The sequence below is a fragment of the Taeniopygia guttata genome, chromosome W, assembly GCF_048771995.1.
Source record: "Taeniopygia guttata chromosome W, bTaeGut7.mat, whole genome shotgun sequence".
Lineage (NCBI taxonomy): Eukaryota > Metazoa > Chordata > Aves > Passeriformes > Estrildidae > Taeniopygia > Taeniopygia guttata.
The window spans coordinates 15,005,001-15,027,353 of record NC_133064.1 but is presented as its reverse complement, the minus strand read 5'-3'; the positions used below and the strand labels follow the sequence as shown (position 1 = coordinate 15,027,353).

At 45.5% G+C, this 22,353-nt stretch overlaps 1 long non-coding RNA gene across 1 annotated transcript in view; it reads right to left on the bottom strand.

Moving 5' to 3' along the window:
- Positions 1 to 18,268: 18,268 nt before the first annotated feature.
- The window catches only part of LOC116806944 (uncharacterized), a 56,298-nt gene continuing 52,213 nt past the window's right edge, over positions 18,269 to 22,353 (bottom strand). Inside the window, exon 4 of the long non-coding RNA XR_012053378.1 lies at positions 18,269 to 18,641. This is a non-coding gene — a long non-coding RNA (uncharacterized lncRNA). The remainder of the gene's footprint in view (positions 18,642 to 22,353) is intronic.

Sequence of the window (22,353 nt, the reverse complement as noted above, 5' to 3'; positions counted from 1 at the left end):
AGTTTCCGTGATCGTGGACACTAGGTGATCCACTTGGCTTGCTGATGGTGCAGCGACGAGGATGTCGTCCATGTACTGAATGATGGTTGCAGCAGGGTGGGAGTGTCGGACTGGCATCAGTGCCCTGTCCACGGTAATCTGGCATATGGTCGGGCTGTCCACAAGACCTTGAGGTAGCACCTTCCATTGGAAGCGGAGGTTAGGTCGCTCGCCGTTTGGGAACACGACAGAGAAGGCGAACCGTTCTTTGTCCTCAGCATGCAGGGGTATTGAAAAGAAACAGTCTTTGATGTCCAGCACTGCGCACGGCTGCCCTTCGGGGATGGCTGAGTTCGCGGGCAGTAGTGTCTGAACTGGACCCATGGGCTGAATTGTCTTGTTCACTTCCCTCAGGTCGTGAATGAGGCGGTAGCCTTCTCCTGATCTCTTGGGGATTACAAATACAGGGGTGTTCCACGGGCTGGTGGAGGGTTCTATGTGACCCTTTTGTAGCTCGCGGTCGACCAGTTCCAGCAAGGCTGCCATTCGAGGCTTTGACAGGGGCCACTGCTCAACCCATATGGGGTCTGGTGATTTCCAAGTCAGTTTGATTGGCAGCAGTGGGTGTACGGCAGTGGCCCTCATTATAAATTTGTAATCCTGACTCCTAACATAGCAAGGATGTCCCTTCCTATCAGGGGTGGAGAGTTTTGTAAGATGTAGGGGTGGACTGCTACTGTCCGTTCTGGCCCTTTCTTTGTATGCAGCGTTATAGCTACCAATTGGGTGCTTTTCCAAGCTCGGGACAGCCCTCCCACCCCGTTCACTGGGGGGACTTCCTTGCATTGCCAGTGTCGGGGCCACAGGGCTTTGGGAAGGATCGAGCAGTCTGCTCCTGTGTCTGCCCAAAACTGAAGCCCTATTACGTGGGGGTCCTGACTGCCATAGAGGCGGCATGTCCCCCACACCCTCGGGGGCTCCTTCCCTATTTTCAGGGCCAGGGCCACCCAGGGGTCCCGTTCTGGGGCGCCCCCTGCTGACCCTGCGGCACAGGCGCTGCTAGCGGTGGTGGTGGGTACGAAGGTACCGTAGGCTGTGTTGCGAGACTCGCTGGCGGGGGTATGAAGTTGGCTGCTTCCTGTGGGGGTATGGGGTATGAGGGCTCCCGGCCCCACTGGGGGTTGGCATAGATAGGCCGCCTCGTATTTGCAGTGGGAGGAGGCTGGGTGCGGCCCGCAGGCCCCCTCCCTTTCCCGTTTCCCTGGGGCCGGGACCTGCATTCCTTAGCGAGATGCCCTTTCCTCCCACAGCCCCAACCGGATCCCCGCGGGCGTGTTTGGGGTGGAGGCGCCGCAGCGGGCCGCTGTGGCGGCTGGGGACAGCTCACTGCGATGTGACCTGCCTCACCACACTTGAAGCACGCCATGGCACTGGTCAGGGTGTGGACAGCTGCCTGAATGGGTGTCAGGTGCTCTTCCCTTACTACATGTCTGATCATGTCAGCCAGGCTGGCTCCAGCTGGTAGGGAACGTAAGATATCCTTGGTGACAGACTTGCACTGCTGGCGCAGGCAGTCAGCTACCACGGGGCCCTTTGCCTCTGCCGGCAGGGTAGAGGAGTCTATCGCTGCCTGCAGGCGGTCCACAAACTGCGTGAAGTTTTCGCTTTCTGCCTGCCTCACGGTGGACCACGGCGCCGGCTTAGCCACGACTCGAGAGGCTGCGCGGATAGCCTCCCTGGCAGCCCGAGTGGTCGCCCTGACCTCCTCAGCCTACATCTGCGCGGCTTGTTGCTGCGGCGTGATCATATCATCGTGCTTTCCTATCAGTCTGGATAAGCTCGATCTGTGTAGTGGCTGCCTCGCGCCAGATGCTTGGGCTAACTGCTTCCTACAATTATCCTCCCATTCCTGTCTAAACACAATCATTCCCGCACCATCAAGTATCATGCGACCTATTCGCTCGATATCAAAGGGAAGCAGGTCGTCATTACTAAAAAGACCATTGATTAAAGTGGAGACTATGGCCGAATTGATTCCTTTTTCCGCAATGGCTTTGACAATTGACTGTACATCTTTTGGGTTTATCGGGGTATATACCCTTTGTTGGTTCCCCTCCGGACTGGTGAGCCTCACCGGGAAAGCTTGTATGGCAGCCACTGGGGACCATTCAGCACAGGCTATTTTTATTTCCCCCCAGTCGGTAAACTGGGCTGGTTCGTATTGTAGTTGTTTTTCGGTGCGGCTTAGAAATCTACTCGGTTTTGTTTTAAATTGCGTTGGCTCCGTTTCTTCCGTCTCGGAGTCATAGCCAGCCTCTGTCAGCTCTTCCGAGCTGGCGGAGCTGCTGCTGGACTCCGAGCTGGAAGTCGAATGCCAGGGCACTTCCGGGGCTCGGTGCCTTTTTGTCCGGCTCCGAGCTCGCTCCTCCCCGCGGGGGTGGCGCCGCTCCCGCTCCCACGGCTTGCCGCGCCTCCCGCAGGGGGAGGTTTCTCCCTTATAGGGTAGCGGCGCCCGGCGCAGCTACCGATTGGCTCCGCGCTCCCTGCCGCTCTCCGCCTCTTTCTCCCGTGCATGCGCATTCCTGAAATCGCGCGGCTCTCGAGTTTTCGCGCCGAGACCACCCGCGCCTCGCCCCTCTCCTTGGCAGCCGGCGCCATTTTCAAAGGGGTAGGGTGGCGGCATGGCCGGCGTCTTTTCTCGAGCCGCGGTTTCTGCGTCTCTGGCTTCCTTCGCCAGCCCTTGCCAAAAACATTCCGCGCTCTGCTGCACTTCTGAGAACGGATCGCTGACCGGCGGCGTCGGAGGGACGAGCGGGGAAGCCGCGATTTCTCGGGGGGTTTCCGCGGCAGGAATTGGACTCTTATCCGGGGAAGGAGGTGACGCGCCGGGCCCCCTCGGGTCCCTGCTACCGGGCAGATCGTTCTCAGGGGCAGTTTGCGTTCCCGCCCCCACCCCGAGCTTGGGAGTAACTAATAAACAGGTACGTGCCGCGCTCCACGTCTCCTGCTCTTCTATTGCCCTGCGCAGGGCTTTCTCCACTTTGCCCCATGCCTTAAGGCTCTTGCCACTGCCTGAGGATTTTGTGTCCTCGGCCAGCGTGGCTGTGCATTTTTCCCATATTCCCGGTTGTAAGACATCCACTGGACGCTCAATCGCCCCAAGCTCAAGCAGCCTCGCTATAGCAAGATAAAAGTCCTTGAGCTTACACTCGATACCCCACTGTTTATGAATCGCACTTACGACCCTGGCGATGCTGTCCATGACGCTCGCGGTTCCTGGGACGTCTCCCTGCGCCAAGATACGGTCTGACCGCTCCGGCCGCTGCTCCTGTCCAGGCGTATCCCGTTACCCGAGCGAATTTTCCCGGGTTTCGGCACCAAATATGTTTCCTTTATAAAAGACAACGGTGACCTGGTTCCAGGGGCAGCACAGTGGTCCGGCCCCTCCGGACCGCTCGGGCTATCGACAAAAGACGCTGGCACCAATGTGGTGGACGATCGAAAGCCTTTATTATCTTATCTCGTGGGTTTAAATAGTCTTGGGGGTCTTTGCTACGTCAGAGGGGGGTTTGGGGTCTCAAGGGTTAGTCGGGAGTGGAAAACTACTGGGTTAGGTGTGGTCACATGCTTTGGGGTTAATAGATAGCGTGAGGCAGGGAGAAGGGGGGAAGAGTCTCTCTTTCCGTCACATCCCGTGATCTTCCGTTCGCCTGTCCCTATCTACCACACACTCACTTGCCTTAGAAAATGCTAACTCACATACAGGAACCATTTTGGCCACTATTCCTCAAGGCTGTCCAGTCGATGAGATGCTTGTTAGAGCCACATGAGCAGAACAAAGCAATCAAGCTGCAGCATTCACATCAGCCATCCAGGATGCAATGCAACAACAAGGACACATCTTTGCAGCTTCTTTGTCAAGCAACAACTTCAAAAACCCTATCCATCACAGCAAATCATTATATGGATGACATTCTCATTTCCACCTAACAGCTATTGGCAGATGCAGATTTAAATTGGCTCTTTTCACAATTGAAGCATCATGGACTGACAGTATCTCCAGAAGAAGTTCAGCGATCAGCTCCTTGGAAATACTTAGGATAGCTGATCACAGATGCACAAATTTGACCTCAGAAAATTACCTTACACATTGACATTTCTACCTTACATGACGCTCAGAGACTCTTTGGCGACCTACAGTGAGTTTGTACCATTGTAGGAATCACCAATGATGATCTACAACCATTTTTGCCATGGCTCCATGGCAATGATGCCAACAGTCCTTGATTTTGTACCCCTGAAAAACAAAGAGCTCTGATTTGAGTTTCAGAGAAATTACAACATGGCTGGAGTGCTCGTCGCATTGAACATTTGCCATTGTCACTGATCCTTTCCAACGCTGATGCCTGTCTACTTGCTATTGTTTTTCAATGGCAAAAGAAAAAGAGGGAGTTCCAACCTGGTTCAGCAGCGATTCTGTTGGAATGCATGTTTTTACCTGTTCAACCAAAAAGTCGTGTGATGAGCAGGACAGATGCTCTTGCTGCATTGATACGAAAGGGCAGAGACAGAATTTTAGAAATGGATGGAAAAGAACCAGTGGACATCAGTGTTCCTGTGAAAAATGAAGATCTAGAATGGCTGCTCAGACACTCTGTTGCACTGCAAGAAGCATTGTTAGGTTTTACAGGAGTGGTGCACAACAAACAACCGAAAGGCCCGATGTGGTATTTCATCAAATGTTACCAGTGGTTGGAAAGACCCTTGTGTTCATTGAAACCACTTGAGGGAAAGACAGTTTTTACCAATGCCAGCCAAAGACCAAAAGAGCTGTGTGTGTTTGGCAACAACGAGGGAAATGGTTGAAACATTTAATCAAAAGTGATGTAAAAGATAGTCTACAAACCCTTGAGTTGAAGGCCATGTGTTGGGCTTTCCAAACCTGGAACAAGGAACCACTCATCGTCGTTTCTGACTCATTATATGTAGTTGGAGTTGTGCAAAAGGATTGAAGATGCACTCCTCAGAAGAACTCAAAACCAACATCTTGGAGAACTGTTCCTGCAGTTGTGGAGTGTGCTGAAACAGCGCCAGCATGTCTTTTGTATCATGCACATTTGAAGCCATCAATGTAACAGCGGTTTAGGAGAAGGCAACGCATTGGTGGATGCTGTGGTCAGTTATGCTGTCCATGTTCCCCCACAGAATAAGTTTGAGAGAGCACGCAACAGTCATGTGATATTTCATCAAAATGCAAGAGCCATGCACTGACAATTTCAGATCCCCATGAATGATGCACAGGGGATTGTCCGTGCCTGCCCTCAATGTAGTCATTATGGGCCTGGCCTCGGACTTGGCACAAATCCAAGGGGACTGAAAGCTTTAGAGCTGTGGCAGATGGATGTAACTCATGTTCCCGAGTTTGGTAGGCTGAAATATGTCCATGTCACTGTAGATACCTATTTGAAATTCATTTGGGCAACAGCACAGACAGGGGAAAAGGCTCTGCATGTAAAAAGACATTTATTTGCCTTTCCCTGTAGAAATTAAGACCGACAATGCTCCATTTTATGTTAGTCAACAAATTGCTACATTTCTGCAAAAGTGGGGGGTGAAACATACCACAGGGATCCCTCACTCGTCTACAGGTCAAGCTGTTGTAGAAAGACCCAATCATACCCTGAAAGAATATCTAGCAAAACAAAAGCAAAATGATGAGACTGATGTATTTAATAGATTGTCAAAAGTATTGTTTACACTAAATTATTTGTGTTTGGCAGAAGGTAGAGAAGAACCGGCGGTTGTAATACACCACCAGGCAGTGAAAGAGGGAAGACCACAAGCAATTTCAAGACTTTATGTTTATCACAAGGACATGCGAACAGGTGAATGGCAAGGACCAAGTCCTGTGTTGTTTAATGGTAGAGGTTATATGTGTGTCTCAACAGGTACTGGTCCAGTGTGGGTGCCGAACAGATTTACACGTGTGTGTCCACAGGCAGAGACACCAGCCAACAGTGATAACAACGTTGACAACAACAACTTACCGGGAACATCCTGTGACAAACCTAGTTCTGATGAATATTAACTTTGTAGAGTACAGGAAAATAAGTTAGAGGATCATAAGCATGACATTAAGTTTATCATAAGTTATACTTTGTATTTAGATTTAAGTTTGTTCCTTTCATGTTAAACAGGGCAATCAAGAACATGAGAAATATGTGATGGCTCAGAGTGTTTTTGTTCAGCAGTTTTTTAGTAACTAAAGTATTTGGAATGCTTGACATTGACAAGAGACAAAACATGTGGATCACTTGGGCCAAACAAACTGGGCAGGATTCATTCTGCCTGTCGTTAACTACACCATCCAATCATTTTTGTACTTGTTTAATTGGAGTTCCACTGGGTTCCATGGCAGAGTTCAAAGCTTGGACTCTGGCCAGAATAAATCCAAAAAGTGTTCTGGGAGCGCAAGCTATTGCATTTGTGCAAAATCTTATATTTATTAATGTCAAACCTCAAGAATTCGATCTTTTGGGTTCTTTCCGAGGAAAATACTGTTTGATATTTGGACCTCATGCTACAAAACCAACCCAAAAAGAAAGACAGACAACAGATGACAACACTTGGTTGTCTCCCAGATCTCCATTGCATTATAACTTCTCAGAATATTGTAACGATTGGACACAATCCATGATACCACCAAAAACTGCCCCAAGAAAACTGCCACCAGGGATTTTCCTCATTTGTGGGGATCGAGCCTGATCTGCAGTGCCTCAAAAAGCCATGGGAGGCCCATGCTACGTTGGTAAATTAACACTGTTTGCTTCCACCATTCATCAGATTCTTGGATTGCCCCAGAATCCTCAATGAGCCAAATGGAGTGTTCTCCAGTTAGACCCCAACTGTATAGATCAAATATCATGATGGGGGCGCACATCTGTAATACTAGCCTCAATTTTCCCCCCAGGAGTTGCTTCAGTGCAAGCTCTCACGCAATTGAAGACCCTGGCCTGCTGGACAGGAAAGCAAATTAAAATTACATCTAAAATGCTAAGTGAGTTTGCCACAGATGTAGAGAGCATCTGACATGCAGTTCTTAAAAACAGAGCTGCCATTGATTTCCTTCTTTTCACACAAGGACATGGGTGTGAAGAATTTGAAGGCATGTGTTGCATGAATTTATCTGACAACTCTCAATCGATTTACAAACAGTTAACGCAACTGAAGGACAATATGAAGAAAATTGTCATAGTAGACACTCCGTTTGCTAACTGGCTCAATTCTTTAGGTTTTGCTGGTTGGGTCAAAGATTTAGTTTGTTTTGGTATTGTACTTTTTCTTCTTATTATAATTATTCTAGTCTTTATACCTTGTTTATTACACTGCAGGCAGAAAATGACTAACCGCGCCTTTAAGTCAATCTGGGTAGCTTAAAAAGAAAAAGAGGTAATTGTAGCAGGATTTCTGAGAGATAGAGGACACGATTTATATTTAGAATGAAGGTTGAGCTACCCCAGTCTAGGCCTCAGATATGGGCCTTGGCGAGGCCTTTGAAGCCTATGACGCAGCAAGAAATTAGTCTGTGGCGCAGTTAGAAATTATGTTAAGGTGAACACAGTTTAATGAGCTTTCTGGGTGTGAATTAGTATAGGTCTGCAGTGTGAAACTTTAAGCACCTTAAGACAAAGACAATGTTTGCTTGCCAATGAGAGTGTTCTCACAATTGTAAACTATATTGAAGTGTATATAAACTGCCATCTTATAAACAATAAAGGAGAACGTATGATTAACCATATGGGCTTGATCTGCGTTTTTCCTGTCCAGCATTCCTGATTTTATAAGAAGTCCCTTGCTTCTTAACACCATTGGTGAAAAGTAACAGTGACTTCAGCTAACTTTCTAAAAATACTTTGTCCAGCTGCAAAGTTCCCTCTCTAACTTTTTTCAGTTCCTCTATTCTCTTGGTCTCCTTGGTAACAGCCTTGGAGAAAGCCTCTTATCAGCTTCTTCTTGCTTCTCAGCTTCTTCTTGCTCCTTTGCTAACAGGCCCGCTGTTAGCCCCTTACACATACCAGATGCTCAAGCAGGTCTTGGCTAGACAGAGCAGTTCAGCTGTGTGGATGTCTCCACAGCAGAAGCTCTGCAAAGCCATCAGTTTTCTGAACTGTTCATTTGAAAACATGAGTCCACCCATGGTACGTCATTTTACAGTGGCAATCAGTTCAAATTGTCTCATCATCCACCGATCTTGATTAGGGATCTAGAAACTTGGGAAACCAAAGGTCCCTATGAGCTCGTGACCTGTGGTCGTGGCTATGCCTGTGTGGCTACTCCCTCAGGCCCTCCGTGGATTCCCCAGAAGTGGGTGAAATCTTTTGTCGCTAAAAATCCAGCTCAAGCAGAAGAGGATGACAAGCAAATAGCTGATGCTTCAAAGAGAAGACACTGCCGGATGGAGGAAAGAGAATTTTCCTAGGTGTGAATTCCGTCTGGCAGAAACAGAAACTTTTAACATGTTTTAAAAATGTTTCTTTTTCCTTTTTAGAGAAAACCTACCTCCCACTCAACCCTGTGATGAACCCCATCCAAGTTATCATCTTGCTAATGCTGAACAGTCTGACAGCTGCATGGATTGTCCCCCAGCTGTGTCAAAACATCTGAGTGACCCTGGCACAGACGCTTCAGCAGGAAAACATAAGTTTGTCTACTGCAACAGCAAAGAATCCTATGTCCACCTGTCTGGTAGGAATTCCATTGCAGGCTGGAGAATTTCCAGCAGGTTTGGACAAATATAGATCCAACGAAATTCCAGAATCGCACACCCCCGACCACACAAAGATCATAATAGGCAAGCTGTGGTGATGATGAAACCCTTAGAGGAGGGGTTGCAAAGTTTGCCCAAGATAGCTCAGGAACCCCAAGAGTTAGAGCTATTGGGTTCTTCCCCTGCATCTTACTGCATAAATTTTTCAGTCCTCCCAAAACTTTCTAGCACTAATGAGTACCACATCATAAGACAATATCGTGGGGAGTTTACTGCAAAAAGGTGGTGTCATAATATAAGCCATACTGTGGCAGACAACCCATCTCACTCAAGTCCCAAAGGCCTGCCTAAGGGATTGTTCTTGATTTGTGGGGATCGGGCATGGGCAGGAATTTCATCTTGGCTTTCAGGAGAGCCATGTACCATAGGGCGGTTGTCCGTATTGACACGCAACCAAACTCTAATTGGTGAATGTACTCACAAAAACAAATCGGCAAACAAAATTCAAAAGAGGAGTGCAGACAATCTGGACCAAATTGTAACTCAGAAATTTTTCATTGGGCCAAGTCAAAAAGAGTTGCTGTGTGCCTGTTCCTTCCATGGGTTGCAGCAGCCAAAGCTCTAGGTGAATTACACCATCTAGAGTGCTGGGTGGTCAAACAGGCAAACTTTACATACGCCACCATCAACTCTCTCCTAGAAGATGAAACACAGATGAAAAATCAAAACCCCACAATTCCAATAAAGATTTGTAGGGAATGGTATGTTTTTATTACAGCACTGGACAGATTTGGGGACTCATTGCCCTTCAATGAACATGCGCACTTCTGAGAACTCATGATCCTTTTTTATTACCCTTAACTAATTTTCATATGCATAGAATTTCACGATAGGTTCATGCATATCCATTCTGCTGATTTAGCATTACACTTACAGCTAGTTACACTTGTACTCAGTTTTTGTCAGAAAGTACAGGAAGAACTCCTGGGTCACTCTGCTCTGTCTGTTTCAAGGTCCGAGGAGTCTTTCTTATCTCGAATCTTTTTAGTGTGGAAATTTGCATTCTTTTCTCCTTAGCTGGGGCAACTTTGCCACTGCTGCAGTTACCAGACTAAACAGCATATTTCACTTATGTTAGCAAGCTCAAAGTGGCAAATTCCACCTAAATCTAAATGGATTTCTACTCTGTTAAATTTTCACTTGTCGGAATCTGTGGGTATTGGTGATTCCGAGATTGTAGAAAGTCTCTGTCTTTCTGCCCCGTTGCCAAAGAAGAAGCCATAGTTCCTCTGTGTTGTTTTCAAGGTTGTTTATTCTTGCTTATCTATAACATGTTCTGCTGCCCTGCCGCAGGTCTGTCCTGCAGGGCAGTGTGCGGGGCTCTGCCCCTCAGTGGGATGGTACAAACATTATATACCAGAAACTACATGTACTATATTTACAATAATGTGCCAATATCTATCATCTACGTTGAACAGTGTGTCCCCAGCATAAACCAAAAGAAAAATGCCAACACTACAGTGAAACATGGAGGGCATGAAGAAGGAGGAAAAGGACAAGACACACCCAATTCCTCCATCTTGTCCCCTCTGAACCCCTAATCTAGAAATCTAAAATTTTACTTTTGCACCCGTTTCACACTTAATTATTACTCTTATCAAACACTCAAAGCTTGTAATTCATCCTGTAAGATTGAAAACTCCTCTCCATGGACAGAGATCACAGACAGTGTCTCTCGGGGCTCTGTCCAGGGGGGTTCCTGACCCCCTGCCAGGGTCCCAGACCTGCCAGGGCAGCCAGAGGGAAGCCCTGGATTTCCACATCCACTCTGTCTCAAAGACGAGGAAATTACCTGACAGGCCACACTTCAAAACTGCGCTGCTATAGATTTCCTTCTGGTACTGCATGGACATGAATGCCAGGAATTTGAAGGATTCTGTTGCATGAACCTGACTGCAAAAGATCCAAACATCTATGCTGCCCTTCGAAGCATGAACAACTTGATCGGACAAGTGAAGCAAGAATCTGAGGATTAGCTCAAAGAACTGTTCAAAGGCTGGGGATCCACAGGGTGGTGGACTTCTATAGTTAAATCAATTTTGGTATTTCTTGTTATTCTTTTCCTTGTAACCATAGCGTTCAGGATCCTACATTGTTTGATTTTCAAAGCTATCAAGGGTCTCATACCTTCTACCTCAGATGTCAACCACATAGAGTTGGCAAACCTAAAGCAGTCTGACTTCCCCACCAATTGTAGGTGGTGAGAAAACCCCCGCTCAGTGTCAAAATGAACCTAATGTTTTCTTGTAACCTTGTTAAACAAATAAGGGGGAGATGTTGGATTGATCTGGGAAATGGTTTCTCGCCCCCCCCCCCCCCCCGAGACCCCTGTAGCTTTAACCATGTTAGTTTAACCCTTCCTTCCTCTCTTGACCTAACTGGCTGGGAGCCAAGTATCTTTTCTTGAGAGGGAGTCTAGATAAGGCTCTGCTCTTCCTTGTTTGTTCTCTTTCCCTCATTCTCCCCTGGAATAAACGTCTTGAACCACTCTGGGGGTTGGAGCCTCTTTTGGAATCTTTTGCCAATGCCCCTGAAATATTTCCCCGAAAGCCCTCTTAGATCTAGGCTAGTCTAGTAACTCCGGGGGGCTCAAATCCCATGCCCATTTGGATTTTTCTCTGCACAGAAATTTGGAATGCCAGTTGCAGAACAAGAGGACACAGTCTCAAGCTGCATCAAGGGAAATATAGGTTGGATAGTAGGAAAATGTTTTTCACTGAAGGAGTTCTAAAGTTCTGGAATGGCATGCCTGGGGACGTGATGGAGTCACCATCCCTGGATTTGTTTACAAAGGCTGCATGTGCACTCAATGTCATAGTTTCATTGAGGTCTTAGGGCATGGGATGGACTCAAGGATCTTGAAGGTCTCTTCCAGCCTGGTCATTCTGGGAATTCTGTGAACAAGTGACAAGGGCTGAAGAAGCTCCACCGTACCACCAACTACCAGCAGAAGAAACACGATATGCTCTTTTCACTGCCGGTTCCCGTCGCATCGTAGGGATGAACCGGAAGTGGAAAGCAGCTGTATGGAGCCCCACATGACAAGTTGTACAAGTTACTGAAGTAGAAAGTGGATCAAGTCAACTTGTTGAACTCAAGGCCGTTCTGCTGGCTGTGGACATTGCTGAAAGAGAGCCAAAGCTCTACCTTTATAGCCATTCATGGATGGTAGCCAATGCTTTCTGAGCTTGGCTGGAAAGGTGGAAAAAGGCCAACTGGCAGCGTAGAGGAAAACCAATCTGGGTTGCTGATGAGTGGAAAGACATTGCCACTCGGGTAGAGAAGCTACCTGTGAAAGTTGGCCATGTAGATGCCCATGTCCATAATAGTTGGGCTAGTGAGGAGCATCGAAACAACAAGCAGGTAGATCAGGCTGCAAAGACAGAGGTGTCAAAGATAGATTAGCAACACAAGGGGGACTTGTTCCTAGCTCAATGGGCTCATGATGCCTCAGGTCATCAGGGCAGAGATGCCACCTAGAAGGGGGCACGAGACCGAGGGGTGGTTTTAACCATGGACAGTATTTCTCAGTGTTACAGACAAATTATGTAATAGTTGGCTCTAACAATTAAGAGGTTGAGATTATAGAGATGTATAGTAATGTTATTGTAATATGTCATTCCATAATCCTCTTTCCCTTCCCCCCTTGTAATAGCCGTAATAGTCAAGACATTTAGAGGAGGCTGGCTTGTTACCAGGAGGTGCGGCAAAACAACACCTGGCCTCCAATCGAGATGTAAAAAGTCATCTCCACCAATGGATGTCAGATACAGAGTTGACGGACAAAAGTTTCAGAAGAGCTAAAGATATAAAAGGCAGAGCATCCATTTTGTAGAGGAGCTACAAGTCTAGTAGTGATGGAGGGGGCTCCCAGCACTGTGATTTTTCCTTATTCAGTCCTTTGTTGTCATTTTTGTCAAGGTTTAATAAGCCATTTTAAAATTTTAAAAAACGAGGGCCGTTTCTCAGATCAGGTTATCCATGACTGTGAGGCATCTGCTGTGATCAAGGAGGCCAGGCGGGTGAAGCCCCTCGGGTATGGTGAGCATTGGTCCAAATAGAAATCTGGGGAGGCCTGGTAGATTGACTACATCACACTGCCCCAGACATGCCAAGGCAAGTGCTAAATGCTCACAATGTTAGAAGCCACCACAGTATATCAAAGCGCACTAAAAAGTGAGTTCTGAACTAGAAGAGGGAAACATGCTGGCAGATAGGGAGGCAAAAGACGCAGTAAAAGGTGAGATAGCTGATGAGACAGTAGAGTCAGCATTGATTCCAGATGGAAAAATTTCTATTGAAGGTAAGCCAATATACAATAAGAAGGATAAGAAACTTATTAAGGTAGAAAAGGCAAGTTATAACCAGGAGGGATGGGCTGCAACAGAAGAAGGGAAACTTGTTGTACCCTCCTATTTGTTGAGGTCATTAGTACAGAGGGAACATGAGAAAACACACTGGGGAATAGATGGTCTCTATAACCATTTGAAAGAAAGAATCATGGCTAGGAAATTGCAGGCCACAGTAATACAAGTAACTCGTCTGTGAGGAGCACTGGACTCCAGGACGGTTTGGATGGATGGAGATGAGAGATCTCTGAAGTTTGGTCTTAGAATATGTGGTTTTTTATAAAGAGTGAAGGGCCCTACTTGGAGATGAAAGAATCATGGCTAGGAAATTGCAGGGCGCAGTAATACAAGTATCTCATCAGTGTAGCCTTTGCCTCCGAACGAACCCTAAAAATACCTCAAAGCTGAAAGTGGAACAAATTTGGAAAGGTTGTGGACCTGGGCAACAATGGCAAATTGATTTTACAGACCTGCCCAGGAAGGGAAGGTACTGTTACCTATTGGTGTTAACTGATATCTTTTCAGGATGGCCAGAAGCCTGTCCTGCCAGGACAGCTAAGGCCTGAGCGGTGACCAAAGCACTGTTGCAGGAGATAATACCACGATTTGGAGTTCCAGCCACCATATCCTCAGATAGGGGGCCACACTTTATTTCAAAAATTGTGCAGCAAATAAGTCACCACCTGGGAATAGATTGGGAGTTGCATACCCCATACCACCCTCAATCTAGTGGCCAGGTGGAAAAGATGAACCATCTTATTAAACAACAAAATTGTGAGATTGGGGCAAGAAGCAAATTTTCCCTGGCCCCAGGCTCTCCCTTTGGCATTATTGTGGATTCGGACAAAACCAAGGGCAAAAGAGAAACTAAGCCCTTTTGAAATATTGTATGGGAGGCCGTATGTGGTTCAAGAGGGAACAACACCCATTCAAGTAGGGGAAGAAACCCTACACAAATACATGGTGGCCCTAAATAAACAACTTAGAGAAATTGAGAAATATGTGGCTGGAGCTCAAAACAGAGAACTAGATGGGCCAGTACATGATGTACAACCTGGGGTTTATGTGTACATTAAGTCTTGCAGAAAAGACCTTGGAACCGCAGTGGGAAGGACCATTCCAGGTGCTCCTCACCACCTTCACTGCAATCAAGATCAAAGAACAGAAGGCCTGGATCCATCACTCTCAAGTGAAGAAAGCCCCAGAGGGAATTTGGAAGGTCACACCATGCAATAACGAACTGAAGCTGAAGCTCACTTGGAGCAATGAATAAATGTACTTATAGTTATTGTGGACATTATGTGGAAGGTTATCACTGTTGTAGTAATTACCTTAGCCATAACAAGGGTCAACACAAATACCACGTAGGTATAATGTGACTGGGACATACCACTGCCAGGGAAGAGCTTATGATCCTTACTCTCGTAAGGCTTTAAACAAGATACTGAAAGTCATGAATGCAAGCTTGTGGGGCAGAAGAGATGTTCAGGGATGTAAGTATGCATTCATACAGGATGGGTTCCATGAGGCTTACTGTGGGAATGCGCCCCCTGTTGACAGAGTAAACAAGTTACCCTTTGTCCCCTTAAAAAGGAAAAAAGACCAGAAGTTTCTCTCCTCAATTTGGTTTAAACACACCTCATTAGACCTTGGGGACTTCACTTTACACATAAGGATACCCACCTGGACAGAAGCCAAAAGGTCCCGCCTAAGCAATTCACTAGAAAAAGAAGAGAACAAAAGAAGTTAATTGCTTTTGTGAAGTGGTTTAGCAGGAGCAAGTACCTCTTACTCTGACTCAGTTTTTCTCTTTAAAGAGCTTTTTTATTTTTGCCTTTTATTAAAACTTTTTGTTTCCAGCACTGTCACAGGAGCCATCCTGCTTCTTTTATGCCACCTGAGGTAGCTGAGCTATCAAGGCTATATGTCAGTGTCCAGAGCATCCGTCTGGCTGCCCTGGATGACTCGAGCCCCTGGCAAAGAGCCCAGGAACCTTGGCAGCAAATGAAAAATACCTGTGGATTCGATTTTAGCCCGTGGGAGAGGCTGCCGACCTTATATGAGGAATTGCAAGCAAAAATAGTTTGAATGATGTAATAAAGAAATTTACACAGGGTGGAAAACTAGAATTTTGGGGATTTTTAGAATGAAATTCAGGGTTACAAGATGGAGGAATCTGGGCGTTCCCTAGCTTCTTCTTCCTTCTTCTTGTCCTCCATGTCTTGGTGTGATAGTGACACTTTTCTATTGGTTTAAGATGGGGGCACCTTGTCCAACGGAGATTTAGGTATTGGTATGGGAATTGTAAACATGATACACGTTATTTTGGGTATATAATGTGGGAGCCACCTGGGGCGGGAGGGAGACTGTTGGGGTCTTGACAGATGACCCCGACAGCTATAATGCTTATTTCTGTGAGCTTATAAGAGCAGGCTCAGAAAACAGAAAAAGTATTAGCTTACCACCCACACATGAGACTCACCCAGATTAGTCCTGAATGCTGTGACAAATGCTTGAGTAAATGTCCTGAGTTTAGACTCAAAATAGAGGGGTGTGCAGTAAAGGGGTATGACATTGACTTCAACATCACTCAGGTATGTACTGAGGTCCATAAGAGCTAGACCAAGATTACTCCACCAGTGCCAGGAAAGGCTGTGATCACCCAGATACCAGCTACTTCAGAAGTAGAAGAACAAATAACTCCTGTAGTTACTAAAATTGGGCCAGATGCTATTAAGAGTCCAGAGGCTGATAGTTAAACCAAAGTGGTCCTTAAAACGAGTAGAAATGGAAGTACAGGTAAATGCCTCACACATTCAGCCAGAATGTGCCCCATTTCTCAGTCCCTTTATGGACTGGACTATTTGGCTTCAAAAAAGTATACCTCCCTTTTTTAGGAATAAGAGAGATCTCACTGGGTTGCTAGGGACAGGATTGGGAGTATTGAACACAATAGATTCAGAAGTCCTGATGAATAAATTGACCACAGTAGGGAGCGACTTAGTCAAATTACAACAACCTTTGCAATCCTCTCTACTAGCACTGGGTAACAACCATTGGAAATTGGCCAAAATACTGCCAGAATGGGAAAACACAGAAGAACGCAATCATGAGGTAATAATCAATGCACTAGGCACAGCTAGTGAAAACATCTCACTGGCTCTAGGGTGTACTCAAGCACAATTATGGATGCAATTGGTGGCTGCTACAGTCATCAAGGAAGGTGGAGAGGGAACATTCCCTGCTGAAATTCGTAAAATTGTCTGGGACAATGCCTCTGATATGGAGAGGGAACTTCAGTCTTGGTGGGTGCTGGTCGATTTCACCTATAACCCTGTGACTAGTATGGTGACAGCCTTTCTTCTAACTATACAGAATGCCTCAGTGGACCTAATACATCCAATAGTCCCCTTGAGATTGTACCATGAAGGAACTGCATTTTACCCCTCTGAACACAGGAGGTGGGCATGAGAAATTGAAGGAAACTGGCAAACCATTAATCTAGAGCCCTGTACTGAGAGGAGACAATTAGGATACATATGTGAAGGGACATTACAAGATGACAAAGATACTTGTTTGGATACAGACCAAAGTGTCTGTCACTTTGAGGCGCATTCAGGCAATCAGACAACTTCGCTTGTGTATACAGGACAAGGTTGTGTCTGTCTTAGGACAGCATGCCCCATCATAAAGACAGACAACCAAATTGTCGATGAGACTCAATCCAATTTATGTATTTGCAATTTTTTTTAGAATTAAGGGATGTGATTTTTCCTATCGGGCACCTGTAATATCACATCAATACATAAAGGCCAACCTAGTCACTGTGCAGAAGATACTGCCTGTGCCCATAGGGAATGAATTTGACTTTAGTTGCCCAGTTGTTGAAACATCCTGAATTGAGAGGAATCTTTAAAGAAATTAGAGATGGAGAGAAAAAGACATTAATAATGATGCACCATGACACAGAGACCATCAAAGGGGTTTTTAAAAGGCTTGAGGAACATTTGCCTCATCATTGGTGGGATGTGCTTTTTGGGTGGTCACCGACAGCAACTGGTATACTGAATGCCTTAGTCCACCCTATAATTGTGTTGCTTATTTTGATTAGCATAAGTTTAGTGTTATCTGTTGTAACACTGGTTTGGAATTGGAGGATGCTACAATGCGTGGCAGCCTTAACATCACTATCAAAGGCATATGGCTTGGTCTTGAGAGACACTAGCTGTACATCTTGGAAAGATGAGGAAGACTCTGTATACTGAGTAAAGGAATTTACTCATTTCAAAGAAGAAGTGGGGAATGAGACATTAATATTGAAGAATTTTAGGAAAGTTAAGATGATAGTTAAATTAGATGTTGCTGAGTTAGCGGAAGTAGATAAATAGGCTTTGTTCATAGTTAACAGTAGCCGGAGCTATTAACTCCTTGCTTGTCAACTTTATGTTTGGGTAGCTGTGCTTATCATGAAAAACAGAATGTGATAAACAGATTTCAGGGACATGAAAACAGTTGCAGACTTCCCATACTTGAGGAATCCATTGAACACAGGAAAACCACAAGGATTCATTTGTCACGTATGCATGGGAAAGGTAGAAAGGTCAGAAGGAGGAAGACTTACTTTACTTCTTCTTTTGGAGACCCCTTCCCAAAATGGACCCCCAACTCATTTCAGAGAACAAAACTATGCATGCTTAATAGCCTTTTTGCCAATTAGCATAAGAAGAAGAGCAGAGTAAATGACAGGGATATGAATATGCATTCATGTTTTGTGTATTCAAGACTTTTTAAATAAAAAGGCATTGTAATACCTGTGATTTTTGCAGTGCGCATTAGGGAATTATCCTACGTACTGCCTGGCTGTTATAATAAGCATACACTTTCTAACTTTAAACTGTTACAGAGTTTTTGTCTGTCTCAGTTGGAGATCGGTATTAGATCGATATTCAAATTTTAGACAATCACTTTCTGCCACAGGCTGTGGTCCGCTCTCTCTCTGCTCTGAGGTGTTCTTTGGCTGTCTCTAGCTTGTTTTTCACTTTGCAATGTTACAAATTGCAACACTGTCCTGAATATTGGGTGAAACTTTAAGCTGGACTTCTTATTCTTCTTATTCTTCTTATTCTTTTCCAAACTGTATAATCTAAGCATCCCAGAACTTTAGGGTAAGCGTCTCAGAAGTATTTAGGGTCAGGAATTCTGTGAAAACCATCTGATGAGTTTTTTAAGCTGTTTCTTCTCAAATTTTACATCTTGAATTTCTAATTTGTAGTTCAAATAAAAATAAAGAACCTGCTCGGCTACAGACAGTCTGTCTTTCTTACTCACCAACTGATAGTTTTCAGAGGAGCTGTCATCCTTGGTCTCCTCCCCGTGTCTGGAAACACAGCGGTGTCTCAGCCTTGACTCAGCCAATTGCAGCTCTCTCTCTGAAGGCGTCTTTAGGACTTGGCAGCGTGTTCTCCAGCCGGTCCTGGTTTCAGCCCCTGAGACAGAGTGAAAATTTAACAGAGTAGAAATCCATTTAGATTTAGGTGAAATGTGCCGCTTTGAGCTTGCTAACATAAGTGAAATATGCTGTTTAGTCTGGTAACTGCAGCAGTAGCAAAGTTGCCCCAGCTAAGGAGAAAAGAATGCAAATTTCCACACTAAAAAGATTCGAGATAAGAAAGACTCCTCAGACCTTGAAACAGACAGAGCAGAGTGACCCAGGAGTTCTTTCTGTACTTTCTGACAAAAACTGAGTACATGTGTAACTAGTTGTAAGTGTAATGTGAAATCAGCAGAATGAATATGCATGAACCTATTGTGAAATTCTATGCATATGGAAATTAGTAAGGTAATAAACAAGGATCACAAGTTCTCAGGGGTGAGCAAGTCCATTGAAGGGCAATGAGTCCCCACATGTGTCCAGCGCTGTAAAAATAAACATACCGTGCCCTACCAATCTTTATTGGAATTGTGGGGTTTGATTTTTCATCCGCGTTTCATTTTGGCGAGCCAGCCAGGAGATTTTCTTTCCTCGCAGGGGCAGGGGGGGAGAACGGACCCCCTTGATGCGCCCTGGGGAATTTCCCTGGAGGGAACTCCGCTCTGCCTCGGCTTGCCATCTGTGGAGACAGACAACGACCTGCTGGTGTGCGGATAAACAGTATGTATCAAAAGGGCCCTGAGGAGAGAGAGAGACAGGACTGCTGATAAGTCACTCAAGAAACATCTGAGTGCACAGCCTTGTTCCTGTGCCTGCGGGCAGCCCAGCCGATAGGGTGGCTGGACTGGAGATGAGTTCACTGTTCCGATAGAGCGGCCGTTAGCGACTCTGGGGGTCAGTCGAGTGAACCCAAAGTTTGTGTGCTTGTGGTGTCTGTACAGTGTGTGGTTAATGTGTTTGTAGTCGTGTGACCGCGTGGCGTATAAAGGGAGTGAAAGAGCGAACGAGTGAGTGTACCTGCGGTGTGGGGGGGGGGAGGGGGGGGCTGGAGAAGTTCTACTTGTTTCTGAAGCGGCTGAGTGAGGCCCAAGGCACTGGCTAGGATAAGCTGAGGGGGCAGGGAGTGGCCCATGGAGAAGTAGATTCTGTGTTGTGCTGAGAAAAGTGGGCACTTTAAGAAATACCCCCTTCCCCAGTGAGGTTGTGTGGTTCTTCCCCTGCATTGTGGTAATTTGATTCTCAGGATTGTATGGTTGTGTTTGTGGAGATTTTAGGATTTTGTTTGTAACAAGTGTAGCATTTTATGCAGAAGAGCTACAGTATGGTGATTTATGTTTAACTGTGGTAAAGCAAATTAAAGGAATTCCAGGAATTCCTCCCTCACAGCAACTTAATCCCTGACTCTCCCAAATTTGAGATAATGATGGGCGTTCTGTGTTTGTGGGCATATCAGAGTTTTTGCTGTAACAGACACAGCCTTTTGCAGGGCAGCAAAATTAGTGTCAGTAGAAACAATGCTTTAATTGGATTGTGTGGGAAGAGAACTGGAAAAGTTTGAGATTTTGTAAAAGACAGCTTAAATAATGGAGAAATGCTGAAGTTATAAACTGTATACCCTGCAGGCAATTCCCAGGAGTTCTTGGTGCACTGAGAGCCTGGCACCTTTCCTGAGTACTATTGCAATGCAGAGTTTGTGAGAAGGGTTAGTATTGCTGTTCTATGCTGTTCTGGTTTGAAAGCAAAACCAGTGAGAGACTCCAAGTCAGAAATACAATTTATTGGGAAAAGGGGAAAAGGACAAAAAACCACATGCAATAATACAAAGGGAAAGACTACTGACAAAGTCAGAATACAACCTGGCCAGCGTACTGGTAGCAGTCCAAATTGGAGTAGCTGCAGTCCTCTTGGGATGGCAGATGTAGTTGCTGTGTCTTCTCGGAGAACCTGTGAAAAGGCTGCCCCTCTGTCTAGAAATCCCCAGTTTTATCCAGGTTGGAATGCCTAGCTCCTCCCCGCTGGGCAGAGCATCTCACAATGGGTCATTATGAGTCACGAGGTGTGTCCTTAATCACCTGTTCCTGGACAGTGTTATCTCTGAGTCATGTGGCAAGGCATTGATGGGGCTATTAACAGCAGATAAGGAAAACTGCCCAGAGGCAATTCCTACTCAGATGGTAAATAGGAAAACGTTTGTTGTTTTTTTTTTAATCTTGGACATATGCCCCAAGTGTAAATTGAAGGTTCCTGATCAAGCTGATTCAGAACCTGAGATCTTAAAGCATATGTGTGGAGGATCACATCTTATACCTGCCACCTGGAGGTCTGTGTGTGAGAAAAGCTAAGAAAAGACCGTGAAGCTTGGGTAGAAACAAAATAGTATAAGGAGTGAGAACTAAAGAGGCTCCCAAACTAGCCCCTCTGGTGGGGGGGCCTCACTGGAAGAAAGTCACCAGTAGGGGCAGCTCGGAACACTAAAGGATTTATAATACCTTATTGCAACCAATGCTGTTTTAAGACAGGAAAGCAAATAAGGTGAGGTCTTGTATGCTAATATGCTTTTCACCTTAAAAAAAATCACCCAAAATGGCAGACTAACTGTGGGTCCAGAGTTCCCTCTGACCCACTGGTGTTAGCTCTTGAAAAAGGAAACAGAGCAAAGAGAAGGCAAATCAAATGTGTTTTTCAGCATGCAGTATAAGGCAGTGATGTATGAAATCAGACAAAGCTTATCATCCTGAAACACAAAAATATACACGATTTGTAAAAGGCTCCTCCTAAGGTAACGGAGGATGAGGAGGACCTCCCCAAAAGGGAAGAGGCCCAGGCTCCAAAGGTATATCCACTCGAACCCATCCCCCTCCTGGCAGTCCAATCTCATCCAGAACTAGGAGGTAACAGACCCCTCTGCGAGAGGCAGTGTGACCAAGAGAAAGGAAAAGGGTGGAATTTTGGTTGATACAGGGGCCATATATTCAGTTTTAAATAAAGCTTTTGTACCTGGGGAGAATGATTACGTTGTAGTGTGGGGAACAACTGGCCAGTCTGAGAAGGCATATTTTGCAAACCTTTAAAGTAACAATGGGGTATTTACAAGTTTTTGTATATGCCCAACTCGCTAAACATTCTAGAATGAGGAGGTTACTCTGGAGGTAAATGATCAAAGGTACATAGAGGTGTTAATATTAACAGCATTGAAAATAAGGAGGAAATTAATGAAGAGATATTAGGACAAGTATTTTTGGGGGTATGGGCCTCTGATGTACCACAGAGGGCAAAGAATGCCCCCCCTAGTAATCAAGCTTAAGGAAGGAACACAAACAGTGAAAATGAAGCAATACCCCCTTAAAAAGTTAGTTAAGAAATCAGCCCAATAATTGATAGTACAGGATTGAGGGCTGTCAATAAGATAACAAAGGATTTATATCCTGTGGTAGTAATTTCATATACCTTACTAACTTGTTTAACACCTGAACTAACCTGGTTTACTGTTTTAGATCTGAAAGATGCTTTCTTTTGCCTCCCTATCCACAAAGCCAGTCAGAAAATGTTTGCATTTGAATAGAAAAGTCCTAAAAGCGGGCGCAAAACCCAGCTCACATAGTTCATGTGCCTCAAGGCTTCAAAATCCCCCACTCTGTTTAGAGAACAACTTGCAAAGATACAGAACCTTGGGAAACTCCACAGAAAGAAGGAAGAAGCCTTTCAAATTTCCCAGAACTCCAAGGATACAGAATATGAAAGAAAAGGCACAGGCATGGCAGGGTGGT